Source organism: Lissotriton vulgaris, chromosome 9 (assembly GCF_964263255.1).
Source record: "Lissotriton vulgaris chromosome 9, aLisVul1.2, whole genome shotgun sequence".
Classification (NCBI taxonomy): Eukaryota; Metazoa; Chordata; class Amphibia; order Caudata; family Salamandridae; genus Lissotriton; species Lissotriton vulgaris.
Genome location: NC_141697.1, coordinates 334153388 through 334173130, shown reverse-complemented (window position 1 = coordinate 334173130; position 19743 = coordinate 334153388). Strand labels below are relative to the sequence as shown.

The 19743-nt window shown below is 41.7% G+C and overlaps 1 protein-coding gene across 4 annotated transcripts in view; it reads right to left on the bottom strand.

Annotated features, from left to right (window-relative positions):
• Positions 1-19743, bottom strand: part of TTC7B (tetratricopeptide repeat domain 7B) — a 1385350-nt gene that overhangs the window by 422587 nt on the left and 943020 nt on the right. The window lies entirely within an intron of this gene.

Below are 19743 nucleotides of genomic sequence, written 5' to 3'. Positions count from 1 at the left end.
ACTATGACATTCTCAGGTCTCTAGCAACTGGTATCTTCTGAGGATAATGCAAGATCCTCTAAGAAACAATTTTCAATAGTTGTAGCAAAAGGCTCAAAATATCTTTGCTACTTTTTCTGCAAAAATATAATTTTATTGGTGTGAGAAATTATTGCATTTTAGGAAGTCTTACTTTTTTTATATTTGTTTATCAAATCATTGATTAAAACTATGTAGGTTAGCAAAAAAAACACACCACGGTTTGAAATACCCTTTTACTCATTTACCAGAAAACAGAAACACATTTCCCATTTATTGTGAATGCCATAAAAAACTACACTTCAAAGCTTTTCTTTATAAAAACAAAAACAGCATTCATAAGCAGGTTTATGTACGTTTTAGATTCAGGGAGGCCAGAACTACAGATATGGTATGCGTGTTCTATGGCATGCATTTCCATTTCAACCTCCAAAGTGAAACTGCTGTAGATTCTCACTCTGTTGAATGCTGCAACCAAGGAAACCAAACTTCACCATCATTTCTAACAAGCATTTATAATGCAACGGTTTCGCCTTTGTAAAAGTTAGAGCTATTGGCATTGTAAATGAAATTTTTTTTCATTTATTTGTTGGTTTCCTGGTAACCTGCCAGCACAACCTGTAATTGTGAAAATTCAAAGCTAGCTCCATGAGGTGACTGCAGCGCTATACTATGTACAGCTCGTGTATTCATTCATCTCCCGATGCTAGAGACGGCCTTTCCAAGCTGCTTTAGTGAATCCTCTACTGAATGTATTTGTTTTTTGATCACCCCCTTGGCCCCCGATAGGCATGTCATTAGTGATTGTTGTGGCCCCTCATCTGACTTTAACACAATCCCGGCCTTCCTCTTTCCCTTCACCCTCACTCAAATTCGAAAATACACAAGTCACAGTAATTCAGGAACAATACAGTCTTGAAACGATTATGGGTCTGCTAGGGTCTGAATGCTATATGAACCCAGAACTAACAAAGTTCAGTGATAAATTGACTGTCCCCTCAAGACCGAGCTACACAAGAATACACTGGGAACAGGCTTGTGTCCAATCAAATACATATGAAAGCTACGAGTTTTGTAGCTTAGTTTTACAAGTCGGTCCCTTGATATCCCGATCTGCAATCTTTCTTATCTTTTCCGTGCAAATCCGGAACTGTTGGACCAATACAGTCCTCAAATCCTGGCAGCCAGGTTCCCTTGGCCCAATTGAGCTTGTACCCAAATTAAGCAGCAAAATCTCTGCAGTGAGTATGTTCCAGACTACCAGCAACCAAAAAGGCGAACTCACCAGGTCCTGGAGTCGCCCGGCCTCCTACGGTCTATCACAGGCTAAAACAGGACCGTCTTGGCCCGGTCTTGGCCCGGACCGAGCCCAGGCGACTCACGCTGCGGGAGTCATTAGCGGGTTAAATAGCGCTCCTGCTCTCGATTACAAGTGCCGCTGTGAGCTCCTCCACTTACCAACAGGACCCAAGGGAGCAACCAGTGCTCTGTGGAATACTCCAAGGACACGGATTGGGATTGGGAAAAGGTGCTTAAGCAGGCACATGCATCGATATTTTCCACACAATTACGTACATTTTCACATTTCTGTAGGTGTGGGAAGAGTAAGTGATTGGCAAGAAGCACTCAATTGTGGTCAACTGTTGAAGGACGGACCGGAATCAAGGATTTCACATTCCAAAGTCAACAACTGACCGACTACACCGCGAACGGTTCCTCCCTTTTTCTTCTCGAAGTGAGCATTTGCGCGAGCGCGAATGTATGTATGCATTTATGAGTGCGTGACAGAATAACTAATGCAGGGGCTTTTTTTGCATGTCCTCCAGCTCACCTTCAAAAAAGGTATCAATCATACAGGAAACTAACTACGCCTTGATATTGATATTGTACAATTCTTTCCCACCCTGTTTCCACTCTTGCCTCAGCAACCAAACAACTCCGTCGTCCCCTCTCCCCTTCCTGCACCCGTCACCTCTCCCCCTTCTGCACTTGGCCAGCCATAGGCTGTATAAATTGAGGTGGCATGTGCAGCTGGATAAATAAAGGCTGCAAATTGTGCTTCCTAATTTTTTTTGTACAAGCCTTCAAAAACGCAGTTGGCCTTGCAATTTCTTTTGGAAAGCGGAAACACAGTTTTTACACATAAATTAAAAAATTTTACCCTCAACCTTTTCAGCTAGCCGACGCAGTAACGAGAGCATGTGTTTCTTGGAGCGACCAGGCATGCATTCCAGAACGAAATGGCTTCCTGTAATGCACGGTCATATTCAAAGCCTGCTTGGGGTTGGGTAAAATGTGTATGCAGCATTTACCTTTAAGCTGAGCCAAATCAAATGTTTCTCGAGACCCAGCAGAAACAAAGAAAAAACACGCATTTCACAAGTGGGGCTGTAGAACTATGTGATTTTTTTCTCGGGTGACCGCATAATGGGTTACTAAATGACTCAATGTTATGGGAAAATATTTCCAATCCCGGGTAATCAAATAACACTTTGGCCCTTTCTAGATGAGGGATGCCGTTTAGATAATCTTGTTTCATTGTTAGTGCTCTGAAAAGGCACAGGTGACGGCAGAACTCCTATTAAATAAATACATTAGACTAAAGCTGGGACAAACATTCCTCCGGGAATAGCGTTGGCAAACCCAAGAATAAAACGTTGCATTCCAGGTTAAGAGAGACATCTGCTACTTTAGACGTGAGGGGACATATTTAAATCGACTTCTTCCGTAGTCATGCGCATGAGAGGTATTTTCTATTGGGAACACAATATTTCGAAAACATTTTGGTCAAAGAAAAATGGAAAATAAAAGCTTCACTTTTGGAATGTGAGGTTTTCTGTTGTGCAGAATACCTGTATCTATTCTGGGTGGTGGGAAAACGTGTCGATCAGAATCTAGAGGCGGTTGGGCACTGAATACTGAACTTTCCATGTTTAATTTCTTCTTGCCTTGTAAAAAGGGCTCTGCGTGAGCTGGCAGTGGCACTGCAGCTGTATAAGCAGTGCCAGTGATCGTTCGCCCGGGTAGACAGAGGCCAGCCCCTTTGGAGGCGGGCAGGGCAGTCGGCCCTGCTCCTGGTCTGGCACGCCTCCTGGACCAAGGTTGTGTAACAAGCTCCTGTAGCGTCTCGCGCACACGGTTAGCTGTTCAACGACCCAAACAATATATAAATAGCTTGTTTGCAAAATTAACAACTGGCACAAGGTTGGGCTTGGTGAGGCGCAACACTTTAGGGAAGGGCAGGGGCTTGGTGAAAGACATATTCAAGTTTTTAATTTAAGCGTGTGCGGCAAATATTTCACACTTATTATAAACGATATCAATGTACTTCCATGGGTTGTGGCAAGTGCCGTGGATCTACTATACCAACTGCAAACTACCTCGAGCACAGGGCATGCACTGTGCAACTTGTGGCATCCTTGTAAATTTCCATTATCAGATGAACTCCAAGCATGCCCAGACCCTAATACCCGGGACCACTTCATTATCAATGAAAGTCACGAAGCGCCGTCCATGAAAGAAGCTGTTAGCTGCGTCTAATCCACTCACTCGCAGGGGCACTGCGACATTGGATAACACAGTAGAACTTTCCTTCCCCGCAACACGGAGCATGTACGTTTCTAAAACACCCTGAGGCTCGCTTAAATAAATCTCTATCGTTTAATACTAGAATTAAAAAAACACTCACCTTAACTTCTTCCGGCGGCCGTGGTCAGCATTGAATGACGAAAACAAACGAATAAAAAAAAAAACGAAACTCCGCCCACTGCCGCGATGACGACATCGCAGAGGCGGAGAGGGAAAAAATTGCGGGAACGCCCACGAATCTGGTCCGGCCATGACGGACAGATCTCTGTTCCAATGGCTAGCCTCTATTTATGGAGCTAGCCAATGGAACAGAGGGCGTAATCCCAAGCCCACTCTGTTCTGACATAAGATTTCGCCTGCGCCGAAAAGCTGCGCAGTGCGCAGCCTTCGGCCAGGCGAAACCTAAAAAGTAGATATATGGGATACACACAGAAGTGACTTGCACTGGGCCTGCCGTGAATCATTGTCCATCCTGTCATTGCATAGGATATATATCCTACATAGAACACATATTTTCTTCATGGTTTCTTTGAAAGGCAACAAAACACTGACAATCCGTACATAGCAAATTAACTACCAATTGTAAACGTCTCCATATAGAAATGTGCGTACGTCACTGTCATAGGTCCGAAGAACAAGTCAAGTCAAAAGTGATCCAAATTCAAGAAGTGGCTTACCTGCAGGTTTGAGCTTGCCGCAATCTGTATTTGAGAATTAAATGCGGGGCAAGCACACAGGAAAGAAAATTAGTGCCCTTCCTATATTTCTGCTGTTCAGGAAGGTATACGGATCTTAGATAACCCTACTACACCCATCTTCACAAGGGAGATGACGGGCTCTTCAAAACAATCATATTTTATCATGACTGCTTGCACTTTGTAGGGTAAGACACCTTATTCACCTCATATATCTTTCTTTGCTGGTATTTGCTCAGTACAGGTTTTGTGCTTTTATCAGCTGGTAACATTGTAATGTGATTAGTGCTAGCCTTCCAAGTGCATCATGGGTACGGAAATTTTGAAGAACAATAAAAGTCACTTCAATTTGCATTCCACAAAACTATGGTGCTGATCAATTTTTAAAGGTACAAGTTTAGTGCACAGCAAAACAATGCAATAAGTCACTTCCTATATTTGGAGGAAAACCTTTCACCCAAAACTAAACTTAATGTCGCTGAAGTTCACCCCATTCCCTATATGATCCCACAGAAAGGATCGCTAGGAGCGTGGAAACATCGGTGAGCTCTTAGAAGTGCCATTTCTACTGCATTTCAGGTAAAAACTGGCGACAAGAAAGTGTTCTTTACCCAATATGGCAGGGGAAACCAACGTGACTTGAGACGGGGCACACTCACAACAGATCTCCGGAATGTCCAGGTAGAATAACTTTACATGCAATTAATCTAACTGGAACTCTTTTAACTAGCCAGGTGTTATCTAGGAAATCTGGTATGGATCTAGCCCTCCTGAACTCATGTCGGGCACCGCTGCAATATGTAGGATCAATTGGCTCCCCTTTCAGAATGCTGGCGTTAAAACATATGCAATATTAGGATTCACTGATTACTTGTATCGCTCCACCACCCTCCAAACTGATACCGGTCACCCCTGCAACCATGACCAAATATTAATTCTGTGTACTTGCAAAATACTGCAGTTTGCCTTTACTAAGAGCTGTAAATAACACGTGTTTCCGGACCCGATTTAATGGTACTTAATTTACAAGCCCTGGAAGGAGGAAATGTTGTGATGGTAGGATTGAGATTTGAATTTGTCGCCTGAATGTCACACAAACACATCAGGCGGGAGACTGCTTGCTTTGTTGTTGTATTGGGAACCCCCCTTATTAACGGTTTGTACCTAGATCTTCAGATGAATTCTTATTAAAATGCGATTGCTGAGCTATCAGTCTCCAGAATGGATTACATCTGTTTTCGATCTCAAGAAAAGCCTCTAGATTACAACACATTGTGCTATTCTGTCCTAAAGTCTTAGCTTTACCTAGCTAATTTTACACTCTGTTTTTTACCGGATTCGAACATTGAATGAATGTGAGGAAATGTTTGTAAGTATAATATAGTTTATCTTCGATTTGGATTTGTGTATGAAGTGAAATTTATTGTGTTTCATGTGGACTTTAAGGTCCAATAAATTTACTTAACATACAACGGTTGAGGAGGTTGGAAGGGGAAGAGAGAAAGAGGGGGATTAGGAACTCCATAGCAAGTGAGAGGAACTGTAGTCAGAGCCACAGGTAATAGGGGGGACAATAACCAAGGGACAAATATCAGTTGGAGAATAGTGATGGGCAACAGGAAAGAAACAGTCAAGAGAGCAGAGTAACAGCCAGAGAGAAGGGATGAATAAGGGACAAGTGAGATTAAGAATGGGAATGAACCATATTCAAGGAGAATGATTTAGCAAGAGATGGGGGACACCTCAAGGAGGGGGGGGGGAGAAGGAGGGAAAAGAAGTATGCTCAAGGTAGGAGAGAGAGCAAGCCAGAAGATTTACAGGCATAAGATGAAAGTGCAAGAGTCACCCTGGGAGGAAGGGCCATCAAGCAGAGGGAGGAAGGCTGCCGAGCTTAATTTGTAAACAAAAAATAATAATAAATAAGTGCTGGGCCTAAAGTTTTTCTTATCAGCCCACTTCTAGCTGTGCAGAGAGCTAGGTTTCTGAACAACAAGACTATCTTGATTTGAATCCTACTCATGAGTCTTTCTTTCACCACTTCACACTTTTTTTCTTGCAGGTACATTTTAACCCCGCTTCCTCTTTATTTATCCTTTTTCTTCCTTTCTCTACCTTGCTCCCGGTCAAAGTCATATGATGAGAAATAAACATAGTTGCTCAACTGCCCAACAATAAAGCTAGTGTCCACCACCTGCACAAATTAAGCACTGAATCCATTACGTAAAGTAGCATCGCTTCAAATCCAGTCAAATGCATCGCCATCCAGAATTTCAAACCATGGTTTGGTTCCCGGTTGTGTGGCAATGAAAATATCGGTTGTTTGGAGTCCATGGCTGTTTGAATTATTCTGGCAATCAAAGGCACCCAAGGTTTGAATTATTTTGTCCATTCAAGGCAGGACAAGATATGTGCCCTGTAGAATATTGTCAGTGAACTCTGGATCAGATACAAAACAAAAGAAGACATACTCTGCTACATAGCTGAAGATACTTTAAATATCTCCTTCATTGTATATATCGTTCAATCGCTGGATAACCAATCTCCCAAGAAGTTCTGCCTTAATTTGATCAGTCTTCCTGTTCAGTCAGATTGCATGGGTATTATCCTTCCATGCAACATGTCAGCTACTTAGTGACACTTGAAGATAGTAGACCAATGAAAAGGAGTCTGGATACATTACTAAAACTGCAGTAGGTTTCCACATAAAGGGGTCATAACAACCTATAAGCTCTCTGAGGGATTTGCAAAGATTCCTCTAAGTATATGAAGTGTATTTCAGATATAGAGAAAACCTGTCTAAAAATTGCAGTGATTTTCTAGCATTTGACATACGGACCAAAATGCCAAAGAAAATATCACTGCTTAATAATGTTAGCTACAAATGCCATGAAAATATGAAAACCAATGGGGAGACCTACAACAAAATGGCAGTGAGTTGGCCATGATGTTGGCCTACCTTCTTGAACCCAAAGAATGTCCCACAACGTTTAGATGAGCACATGGATCTAACGGTCCTCTATGTTGAAAGCACTTGGTAAGTTTCTTTCTGTTTTACCACTGTGATTTAGACTGACACTGGATTATTTTCTTTTTCTCAGACTATCTTTGAGAATCGTACAGTGGGCCTTACATCTCACTTTTCATCTGACCAGCAAATGCTGCAAGTAAACATCAGCTATTAACCAGTTTCTAGACACTAGCAATTTTGGAAGAAAATAAAGTGATGCAGGGGTAGATAACAGAAATGTCTCAGGAGCACACAATTTAGGCATGTGGACGAACTAAGATTAAAATCCATGTAGCACGAGTAGACAATCACACATTTTGCGCTAAACAACATGTACTTTAAGAAAGCAGAGCACAAGCTTTTCTGACTACGAAAACACATCATGAAGTGACCCACATGTCATTAAGTAAAGGATGAAGAGCAAGTGTTTCAATTCAATTGGATTTAGAGTCCACAACATTTGAATTCACACTGTACAGCATATATTCTTATTTTACTTCCACTGGAGAGTAATGCGCGGATACTATATAACCTGAGAATTTCTAATTTGGACTTGTATTGGTCCAGACATACTGGGATAGAATTACTACAGTTTTTTCTACAAATTGCGCATAAGATACTTTCACCTTTATGAAGCAGGAAAGAAGATTTTTGACATATGGCATGGTTGTGTGGAAGAAAGTCTATCAAAATGAGGGCTAAAAACAGATTTTCAATTCTAACATTTCAAATTTTGTCTAAGTCTGGCGGAGGCAAAAAATATGCTTCAATTAAAAATAATTCAAAAACAACAGTTGATGGACAGAATGCAGAACAATGTCATACATTCACCCCAGTACAGAGATCTGGGCCTAAATCCATCGTTTTTTTGCACTCCACACCACCCCAGTTCAGACATGGCCATATGCAAATCAGCCTTGACCCTGTGCCTCATGGGAACAGTCCAGCCCGAACTGCCAAGACGTGAGTCCCTTGCTCACTTGGCCACTGGATTCAAGATAGCCTGGCTGATGAGGATTATGAATCCGAAACCGGTCCCAGGATGCTTGTTTCCGGTCCAGGGAACACATGGCTTGGCAGTTCGGCTGGACTTTTCCCATGAGGCACAGAGTAGACTGATTTGCATATGGCCATGTCTGAACTGGGGTGGCTGAGTGAGCTAAAGAATGGTGATGGATTAACCCCAGATCAGTTGACTGGGGGTGAGTGCTTGATTTGCTCAAACGCTCCGTCCATCATCCCCTTTTGTATCGCTTTGTTCGCCCTAAGTTGCCAGGGTATGCTCAGACGGGAGTCCCTTGCTCACTTGCCCACTGGATTCAAGATAGCCTGGCTGATGAGGATTATGAATCCTAAACCGGTCCCAGGATGCTTGTTTCTGGTCCAGGGAAGACATGGCTTGGCAGTTCAGGCTGGACTGTTCCCATGAGGCACAGGGTCAGACTGATTTGCATATGGCCATGTCTGAACTGGGGTGGCTGAGTGAGCTAAAGAATGGTGATGGATTAAACACAGATCAGTTGACTGGGGGTGAGTGTTTGATTTGCTCAAACGCTCCGTCCATCATCCCCTTTTGTATCGCTCAATTAAAAATAAGCCAAACTGAAAACGATAAAATTCCCTGGTATGACATCCACAAATGTTCTCTGTGCTGACAAAATGTTTGGCACCGGAGACACTTACACCAATGCCAGGGCAATGTCCACTGAAACCCGATGCACTAACTTGTCCATGCCACTAGAGACAGGGCATTGCTTGTCCAACTTTAACTCTGTCTAATAATAAATGAAGAACAAACAACGGAAGCGTACAAATAGGCTCACAGTGTAACTCATTATGTATTAGAAATGTCGTTGCAACCTTATCAAATGAACCAGTGGCAATCCCAGAGGCATTCCACATGTGAATAAGGGGTCAGGAGGGTTTCTCAAAGTCCACCCGCAAACAAGGATGCTCTAAACAAAGGCACTGTCCCCCATCATATGTAGTTCAAGGTGCCTGGCCTACTAAGGGACGAAGATTAGCTAGTGATATCACAGCCAGCTCTGATCAATACGAGGCAGTTCAAATTGTATGGCAAGCCCTCTGTTTTGGTTACTAATACTCAAAATATGCAGTCCTACCATGCCTCGAAATGTATAGGGTACTTTGTGCATTCTACTGTGCCTCGGCCACTAATGCGCAAACTGTATGACACACCACTGTGAAGCCTCTTGTGCCTTGGCCACCACTGCTTACGATGTGTCCAATACTACTATGAAGCCTCCTGTACCCAAACCATTGGTCTTCGAAATGTATAACATCCCATAGTGAAGCCTCCTGTGCCCCAGCCACGAACGCTCAAGATGTGTAGGGTACCACTACTAAGCTTTCAGCGCCCAAGCCATTAATCCTCAAAATGTATTGCTTACCAATGTGAAGCCTCCTGTGCCTTGGCCACTGCTGCTTAAAATGTGTCCAGTCCTTCTCTAAAGCCTCTTATGTGCCTAAGACACCAACGCTCAAGATGTGTAGGGTACCACTAGAAAGCCTTCTGCGCCCAAGCCATTAATCCTCAAAATGGTATGCGTACCGTGCGAATCCTCCTGTGCCTCAAACACTACTGCTCAAAATGTAAAGCATCCATTATGAAGCCTACTGTGCCTCAGCCGCTGAGGCTCAAAACGCATTGAGTACCACTGTGTCTAGGTCACCAAGTAAACTCTCTGCCGGTCACGGGCAGAAAAACTCACCCCAAAAGCACGTCATATGCTAAAACTAGCAATTTCTGACTTACTCTCTGTAGCTAACCCACCAATTTTAATTTCATGAGCAAACATATCAGGTAGGAAAACAAATGTTGTTAGTATTTCAAGTAGATTCTAGAAAAAATATAACAACTGATGCAGATTTTAAAAAATGATTATTAATGGGAGCGGAAGAATGATGTACAGTGAAAGTTTAATCCAGCAGCAGATAATAGATTTGAGTGAGTCAATCGTAATTCCAAGGTTAGTTCTTATCACCTGGCATACTTTTGAAAAGCTACATCACACAAATGTTTGATAGAATCACTGCTCTACTTCAAAGTGAGTTTGAGGCAAAATTCGTCTGTGGCCTCAGTTAAAAAGAAGATCTCAAAATTGGACCAATTAGTATAAGAAATATAAAGTAACTCAGTGAGGTTCTGCTTTGCATTTGTAATGTAAAAGAGTGTATCCTTTGTGAGCAATAAAATAGTGACATTATGTGAGGTGAAGATAGTCCATGTGTGGCATGAAATTCCTCTGTGAAGCAGGCCAGACAGCAACAGCATCTCTGCTTATTTCGAACCTTGATAAACAGTATAGCATCAGTCTGTACTTGAGTTTGAGGTTTATCACAAATTATCACCCCATGGACGTCGATTCACCAAAGTACCAGGAGTAGCAGAAGTGACATCACATGTCCTTTTACCCTTATGACATTACAGGAAGTAACATCATTTGACCTTTGACAATGGTGGCATTAACGAAAGTAAAATTAAAAAACATCGAAAATAGAAATAAATATATCAACGTGAACTACTATTTCAAGACTGCTTTTGAAGTGAATAGATACATATATATAACTGTTGATGATCTCCTTATTCATTTGGGAATCATCTTTTAATATATCTCTATATTTTTTTGAATATGTATATTTATATATTTTTATATACATGATTTTCCACTGAGATGTATTTATATATAATTTTGTATCAATGTATAGGTGTATATTTATGAAATCTTTTGTAAATACTATCTATTTTAATTGTACATAATATCTATATGAGTGTACATATGTATCCTACTAGCGGTCTTGTCTATATCTACATTATTGCACAGTCTGTTTTCCAGTTTTATAGTGCAAATGTAACAGCTGTTTCTAATCATTAATTGCTTGTCACTTTAAATGAGGCATGGGTCCATGAGTAACGCGTCATGTGATCAAGGTCCAGGTCGGACCGAAACGCGTCATGGCGGCATATTGATGCAGGCGGAACTTTTTCTTTAAATAAACTTTAAGAAAGCACGAAATACTGGGTCCGCGCTTATCTATCCGAGTCCTGTCTGTCGAGTGGATTCTAAAGATAGAGTACTGGAGTATTTGTGTCAATTTGCTTCTTTTGACACTAGCGGATAACCCCTCCTTGCTTTGGGCGTTGTGGCATTGGAAGCAGCTGGTCTCGTTTCGGCGAGACGTACTCATTGCTCTAGTGAAGAGCGAGCCACACGGAAGCCCCTGGATACTGTGGAGAAGTTCCTTCCTGGAAGCCGGAATCGAGGTGAACGGAGTCTGTAATCTGTGTAACCTGAAGATATCCGGCGTGGAAGCAACATATCGGATTATCCAGTAAGGAGTGTGCAACGCGTGGAGTGACAAGTTTGATTTAAAACTCCCGCTATTTGAAATACAAATCGCCTAGATTGCATCATGGCCGCAGAGGCGTTACGCAGCCGAGAGGAGGCGGCGATCGACATTTTTGCTGATTCCCCGGCCGGGGGATCAGCTGTGACGGTGCAGGAACAGAACACTGCACCTTCAGTGAACAATAGCGCGAGAGAGACATTCCGGCGCTTAGAGAAACTGAGACGTGCTGAACAGTCTAAGTGGTGGGAAGAAAAATCTCTTACTCGCTACTTAGAGGTGGGCAGGGTTCCCAGAGGATTGCGGATTACCTTAGCACCCAGTTACGAGAACCCTGACCCTGCCATGCTTGGAGAATGGGCGGACGCCAACCTCGAATCGTCAGCTAAATTGCTTAGAATATTGGTAAAATATGCAGCAAGCGACAGAATAAAATTACAAGCGCAAATCGACGCATTAGAGGTGGAAATATCTGCGATTGAGGAAAATGATAGCATTAAAAAATTAAGAGAAGATATGCTAACCAGATTGCGCAAAGATGAAGATGCCATTAAAAAGCGCAAAGCCTTCAAATTTAACAGAGACAAACTGGATTATCAAAACGGGAACGTTTTCACATTTGCCCGAAGATATGGCGCTGCCAAGAAAAAAAGCAATATTGCCTCCCAACGGAAAAAACAGGGTAATACCAGCGATAGCACACCTTCGCTCACATCCACTTCGGAACAAAGCGCTGTTAGTGGGAGCGAAAATGAGGAGGAAGCCGGCCCTTCGAATCAACCAAAAGAGGGAGTTTTAATAATGTCTCGAGCAGAAGAAATAAATGTGCTCTGCCAGGATTGGAGAGGCAAGCTAAGACCCCGGAAGAAACAGCAGCAGCAAAAAGGCGCGCCAATGCCAAGCGAGGGGCCAGGCGTCAATGCAACCGGCAACGCAAACGAGAACAAGTCTCAAAAGAAGAAAACCACGAAGGCCAGATGGAACCGAAAATGAATGTGGATAAGATGGCTAACACAGTGATCAATCTGTCGGATATAGCACTAAATAAAGCGGAGTGCCAAATTTTGTCTCTGGGTCTCTCTTTCAGTCCCGAAAGTAATTTTAACTACTCAGAAACCCGAATGGATGTGTTCCGCTTCATTCGTACGTTAAAGTTGAAGAAATTTCATAAAACAAAAGGGAATAAATCAAGTGATGTTACACCTCAATATGCTACGAGTCCACCTCTCATTTCAGCTGGTGATGTTAATCTATTCTTTGATTTGCAACAACTTCAGGAAGAACAGACTGAACCCACCAATGCCTTGGGGTTAGAAGGTATGGATTTTGGTTGCACTATTGAAACCCCATTTAAACCTAAATCAGTTTTCCTGCCAATTATGATGCATGATAGCTTAGATCGTTTTCATGAATTGGTTGCCTCAGATTTAAAGGATTTGTACAGAGTCACGAATCATGGTAGTACTAATATGAACTGCAAACAAAGGTGCTACATAGAACTGATGAAAAAACTTCAGGGCAATGATGATTTGGTTATTAAACATTCAGACAAGGGGGGGCAACATTGTCCTTTGGCCCAGACTGATGTACATGGACGAGGCTTATAGCCAACTCAATGATGTGGCATGCTACAAACGTAGTAATATTCAAATCATGAAGGCATCATGGGTAGTCTATTATGGCAAATTATTGGCATGGAAAAACAGTGGTCTAATTAGTAATGATGAATATTTATTTTTGTACAATGAATATCCAGCTGTACCATCGATTTACTTTCTTCCTAAGGTGCACAAGAGTATGACAAAACCACCAGGTAGGCCCATTATATCGGGCATAGGCAGTCTTACGGAAAACACTTCTAAGTATGTCGATTTTTTCTTACAAGAATGGGTGCTCAACCTTCCATCTTATGTTAGAGACACCTCTGATTTTTTGAGAAAAATCAGTGACATTACTTGGTCTGATGATCTTATTCTAATCACCATGGATGTTACATCCCTTTATACGTCTATTGGTCACAAGGATGGAATTAGAGCGATTGAATATTACCTCAATCGCAGACCTGCATGTTTCACCCTCCACAATAAAATGCTAGTAGAAATGGTTAAAGTATGTTTAGAACATAACTACTTTTGCTTTGACAACACCATTTTTCAGCAAATAAGGGGAGTAGCTATGGGGGCCTGCTTCTCCCCCAGCTATGCCTGCCTGCATATGGGCTGGTGGGAGGAGCAGGTCTTGAAAAGGGAATACGAAAATATTTTGAAGACACATGTCCCTTTATGGCTGAGGTATATAGACAACCTCTTTATCCTATGGAAGGGGTCGGAGGTAAAAGCTAGGGAGTTCATACAAATGTTAAATGACAACCTTCTGAATTTGCAATTCACTGCAAATATGAGTAAAACCTCTGTAGTCTTCCTAGATGTGGAAGTGTATATCAATAATAACAACCTATGCACTAGACTCCATCGTAAGCCTACAGCTGGAAACTCTGTTCTCCACGCCTCTAGCCATCACCCCCAGCACTTGATCAACAGCATCCCCTACGGGGAGATGCTGCGGATCAAACGCATCTGTAGTGACAACAAGGAATGTAAACTGGCTCAGGAAAGTTGCAAGGAAAGGTTCCTTCAAAGGGGATATAAACCCGGAATCATTGATAAGGCTATTCGGAAAACTGAAACTTTGATCCGTGACAACATCTTAGCCCCCAAAATTCCTGCTATGGCCGATGACTCTAACAGTAAATTACGAGTCATCATTACTTACAACAAACAACAAGCGGCCATTAGAAAGATTCTCAGGAAACATTGGGATTTGTTGTTGAAGGATCCTGTCATAGGCAATGACTTGCTTAAAGACAATCCTACTCCCTTGATAACCTTTCGGAAAGCCAGATCCATGGGAAACTGCTTAAACAAATGTAATCCTGAAATTAGACCTCCATCCAATTGGCTGTCCAAGCAAAAAGGTTTTTTCAAATGTCTCCTATGTAAAGCCTGTAAACATGCGAAGAATGTCAAAGAATACAGTGTTCCATTCTTGCCTGACCCTGTTAAAATTAAGCGACGTATTACGTGCAAAAGTGAATATGTCGTATATGTGTTGGAATGCCCTTGCGCATTACGCTATGTGGGCAGTACGAAATTACCCGTGCACATGAGAATCCTGCAACATCTCAGGGCCATTAATAACAAGGATCAGGCCTATCCTGTAGCAAGACATTTTCAAGTTAAGCATGATAGTGACAATACTTTGCTTCAGTATTTTGCTGTGGATTGCATACCTCCTTCACGTAAGGGAGGCAATAGGGACAGTGCTTTGAGAGTACTAGAAACCAGATATATTTTGGAATTTAATTCCAAGGTCCCAAATGGCCTTAATACCACGGAGGACTTATATACCTGTATATAAACTGTCAATATTACAACTCTCCTGTCTCTGTACTGAACAATGTATTTTACAGGTCTTTGGGTCACTTTATGATTGGATTTACTGTATAACTTTAGTTTGAAAAGTATCTTTTGCTTTTTAAACATGTCCCAGAATCTCTAAAGTCGCCTCTTTTTTTAAATGTCTCTCGCTAGTTTACATCTTTGCGCTATAATACATATTTGAGTATTTACTCATTTTTAAATCACCCATACATATTGCGGGATATCTCTGTTATTTGTACAGAGTCTTACATGTTTGTTAATTATTCTTTTCACTGTTGCACTTGTTATCACTTTATCATTTTTTCGCCTAGACATTTTTAGGCGGCTGATAACATCGATCCTTTTATATCCCAGGACCCTTTGGCCCATTTTGAAGTGCTTGCCCACTTGGGCTATATCAACGTGAACTACTATTTCAAGACTGCTTTTGAAGTGAATAGATACATATATATAACTGTTGATGATCTCCTTATTCATTTGGGAATCATCTTTTAATATATCTCTATATTTTTTTGAATATGTATATTTATATATTTTTATATACATGATTTTCCACTGAGATGTATTTATATATAATTTTGTATCAATGTATAGGTGTATATTTATGAAATCTTTTGTAAATACTATCTATTTTAATTGTACATAATATCTATATGAGTGTACATATGTATCCTACTAGCGGTCATGTCTATATCTACATTATTGCACAGTCTGTTTTCCAGTTTTATAGTGCAAATGTAACAGCTGTTTCTAATCATTAATTGCTTGTCACTTTAAATGAGGCATGGGTCCATGAGTAACGCGTCATGTGATCAAGGTCCAGGTCGGACCGAAACGCGTCATGGCGGCATATTGATGCAGGAGGAACTTTTTCTTTAAATAAACTTTAAGAAAGCACGAAATACTGGGTCCGCGCTTATCTATCCGAGTCCTGTCTGTCGAGTGGATTCTAAAGATAGAGTACTGGAATATATATATATATATATATATATATTTATTCAATTAAAAAACCATAGGTTTTAGCCCATATATAGTTAGGGATTCGCATTTTCAAAACCTTATTTTACTCGCATAAAACCATTGAAATTCGCATATATAGTTAGATGCGCTAACTATATATCGCGCACCCGCAATCCACTGCTGATGATGTCACATATTACATCATTCATGACATGCTCAGTGACATCACTGATGACATCACTGATGACATCTCAAATGACATCACTGATGACATCACTGATGACAACATCCAGTGACTGTATGTTTCTGTAAAGTTAAAATATGTCTTACATATTGAAGAATGAGTGGATGTATAAGTGTCTGGATGAAGGATTTAGTAGGTGCATGACTGACTGTATGAGAGAGTGATTAAATGTGTCTCACTGAGTGCATGGGTTAGTGACTAAACGGTCTTAATTTGTGCATCATTATATCTGTTGTTCTATGAACTGCTGCATGTGTTGATCAGTAGCTAAATGAGTAACTATATGGGTTATTGATTGGTTGCCGAAGTATTTGTATGGGAGACTGAGTGTGTGTGTGGGTGGCTGGAAGGTGTATGACTCTGTGTATAGATGTGTGAGCAGTTGATTCACTAGATGTATGGGCTCAAAAGTGCATGTGGAAATAGCTGTATGGGTGGTTGACTGTGTGCATGAGTGTATTGGTGAGTGAATGGATATCTCAGTGCTACATGTCAAAGTAAGTACATATGTAAAACACAGTACATGTGAGAGTTGACATATATAAATAACTGTGCATAAGAGCCAGTGAACGTGTGAGTGGCTGTATGGATCATTGTGAACTTGTATCAGGGATTGTATAAGAGAGTAAATATGTGTTAGTATATGTTTGAATAAGTAAGGTGTGTATAACTGTATAGTAGAGGAAATGGAGGTGTGATTGATTCTTTGCATGACTGACTAGGTGTGTGAGTAACTCCATGGATGAGTGACAGTCTGTGAGTTTTTGTTTACACTGAGTGTATCTAAGGTTATATTAGAGTCTGAAGAGGTTCATCGTATTATCACATGAATGATGTCATTAGTGATGTGCTCAGTAATGTCAAATGAGATGTCAAATGAGATGTCATCAGTGATGTCATTTGAGATGTCATCAGTGATGTCATCAGTGATGTCATCAGTGATGTCATTTGAGATGTCATCAGTGATGTCATCAGTGATGTCACTGAGCATGTCATGAATGATGTAATATGTGACATCATCAGCAGTGGATTGCGGGTGCGCGATATATAGTTAGCGCATCTAACTATATATGCGAATTTCAATGGTTTTATGCGAGTAAAATAAGGTTTTGAAAATGCTAATCCCTAACTATATATGGGCTAAAACCTATGTTTTTTTCATTGAATTTCAATGGTTTTTTAATAACAAATATCAAAAGCTGTCAAATGTCAAGTACGTGATAGGTAAAAACATTTTCGTGTTTATGCACGCGGATGTGCTTTAAACGCTGCCCCCCCCCCCTCTTTTCTCTTAGAAGTACTCTCTCTTTGCAGATAGTGAAGGGTAGTTAACGCAGGCCTTTGCCCCCGTTGTAATCCGTCGTGCCTGCTTGTCTCTCTATTTGATTGATTGTTATCCAAGCATTTACTATTTTAGAATTTATTCTCTTTGGTTCATTCTCTATTTACTAACAAACACAAAGCCGCAATACTCTGTTTAGTCTTTGCAGATAGTGAAAAATCGTGTTAAAAAAAAAAATAATCGACCAAAATCAGTAGGCCACTAATGGGATCTCTTTTTGACCTCGCTAAAATAGAAACATTAGGAACAACCCTTCATGAGAAATACGAAACTAGTGAGATGAACTGAGCTCCACACCATGATGGCTGCAAGACAGCTCGGCTCCGCCACCCACCCCGCCCAAAATAACGATAAACTCTATGCAAATATTATAAATATATACAACACACCAGCAAAGTAACAGGGTAAAACATTTTATTAAATAACTATTTACATAACTATTTTATACTTTTTGTTGCCTGATCCGGCTAGCTCAATCGATCGAGCATGAAACTCATGCATTCTGATAGCAAGCGTTGTTGCTGATGCTATGCAAACAAAAACTGGTTTTCAGTTTGTACATTCTTCAAGATTTTTCATCCAAGGCTGGTTGAGAGTTTGTAGAACGATGGCTTCAGATTTTCAACATACGGTGTGGTGGCGCGGACTGGGAGGGTGCGCTTGACTTCTGCCCCCTCCCCAAGTCGTGTTGCCCTGGCGTGGCCTAAGATCGCCCCCGACATAGGCGGCCGGCTCCCGGGGTCCGGCGGAACTTTTTGCCTTTTGATGACTCTTCCATTCTGGACCTTATCCCACAATCCGTTTGACCTGAAGACACGCTGTAGTGGGGCGCCCCTTTACCGTTTCAGTTGCCATTCCGCCCGCTTTTGCTACACTGTGCCTCTTCCGCCATTCAGCTGTTTACTGCCCGCTCTTGCGACTACAGCGTCTCGCTCACCATGTAGTTGACTTGCTCCCGCTCTTGCGATGGAACTATAGGCGGCTGCCACAGGACTCTCAAAATGGCGGCCGGCTCTTCAGATTTGGGCGTGGTCCACTAAAATGGCCATGGGACACCTTGGAACTCGGACGCTTGTCTGCTAGGGCTTGGGCCCCATTCTCGAAAGCGTCCACTGAGCCTTGAAGATTCGACAAAAGTCTTGGGGGCCCCCGACTCCCGCAGGCTTCTGGTGGGGAGCGGCTGCCATGATTGCTCGTGGAATGGCCACGACTGAGATACGAGATGGTGGTGCTCTCATGCTAACGCCAGCTTCAGTCTGAAACATCCAGAAACACTGTAGACTACCAATTCGATCAGTTCCGGTAGCGCCCCAACGTGACCCGGTAGGGAAGAACTTGCCCTCCCCTCTTTGACTGATGGTTCTTGTTGCCTGTCCCTTCTGTTGTCATTTAACAGAACTTTTTAGACTGCTGAAAGGGGTTGTGTTCCGACCGCTGGTTGGTGGAGACATTTTGACTATATTCTGGACCTACGTTGTCGCGTAATGCGTTATATGACACGCCGCGTTAGCGCACCCGGAAGTACTCCAGTGCGCGAAGCGCAGCTTCCCGGAAGGGATCCGGGGCGCGGCGCGCAGCGCGTAACGTAAGCATAACAAGTCATGTGACTTGTTAATAAAACTTTTCATTGGTTCATTTTACTTTTGTTATACTAATGATGAAAGGCTTGGTCATATGACCTAAAAATTACGCTTTTTATTGCTTTCAAACATTATTTTTTCTTAAACATATATGTTATAATGTTCCAGGCTAATGTATTTTCCCGGAAAATTTACAACTGTCCTGCAAGTAAAATATATTCCTTTTTCTAGCAAAAGGGCGTTTCTTCGTCCCATGACGGAGCCGTTGAGCAAAAGATGCTCGGCCTGCTGTCTTAGTCGCCGATACGCCCGAATATCAGATTCTTATCGATCACTTTATGTTGCAGGAGTAAAAAACACAACAGCCCTTGACCATTTATCTTTACTGCGTTCCTGCGTATTATACCTTTTATCCGTCATGTAATTGGACTGCTTTATTTCACTTGCCTTTTACTGATTCGAAAACAGTGACTAAAATTAAAAACTTTACCAATGTAAATA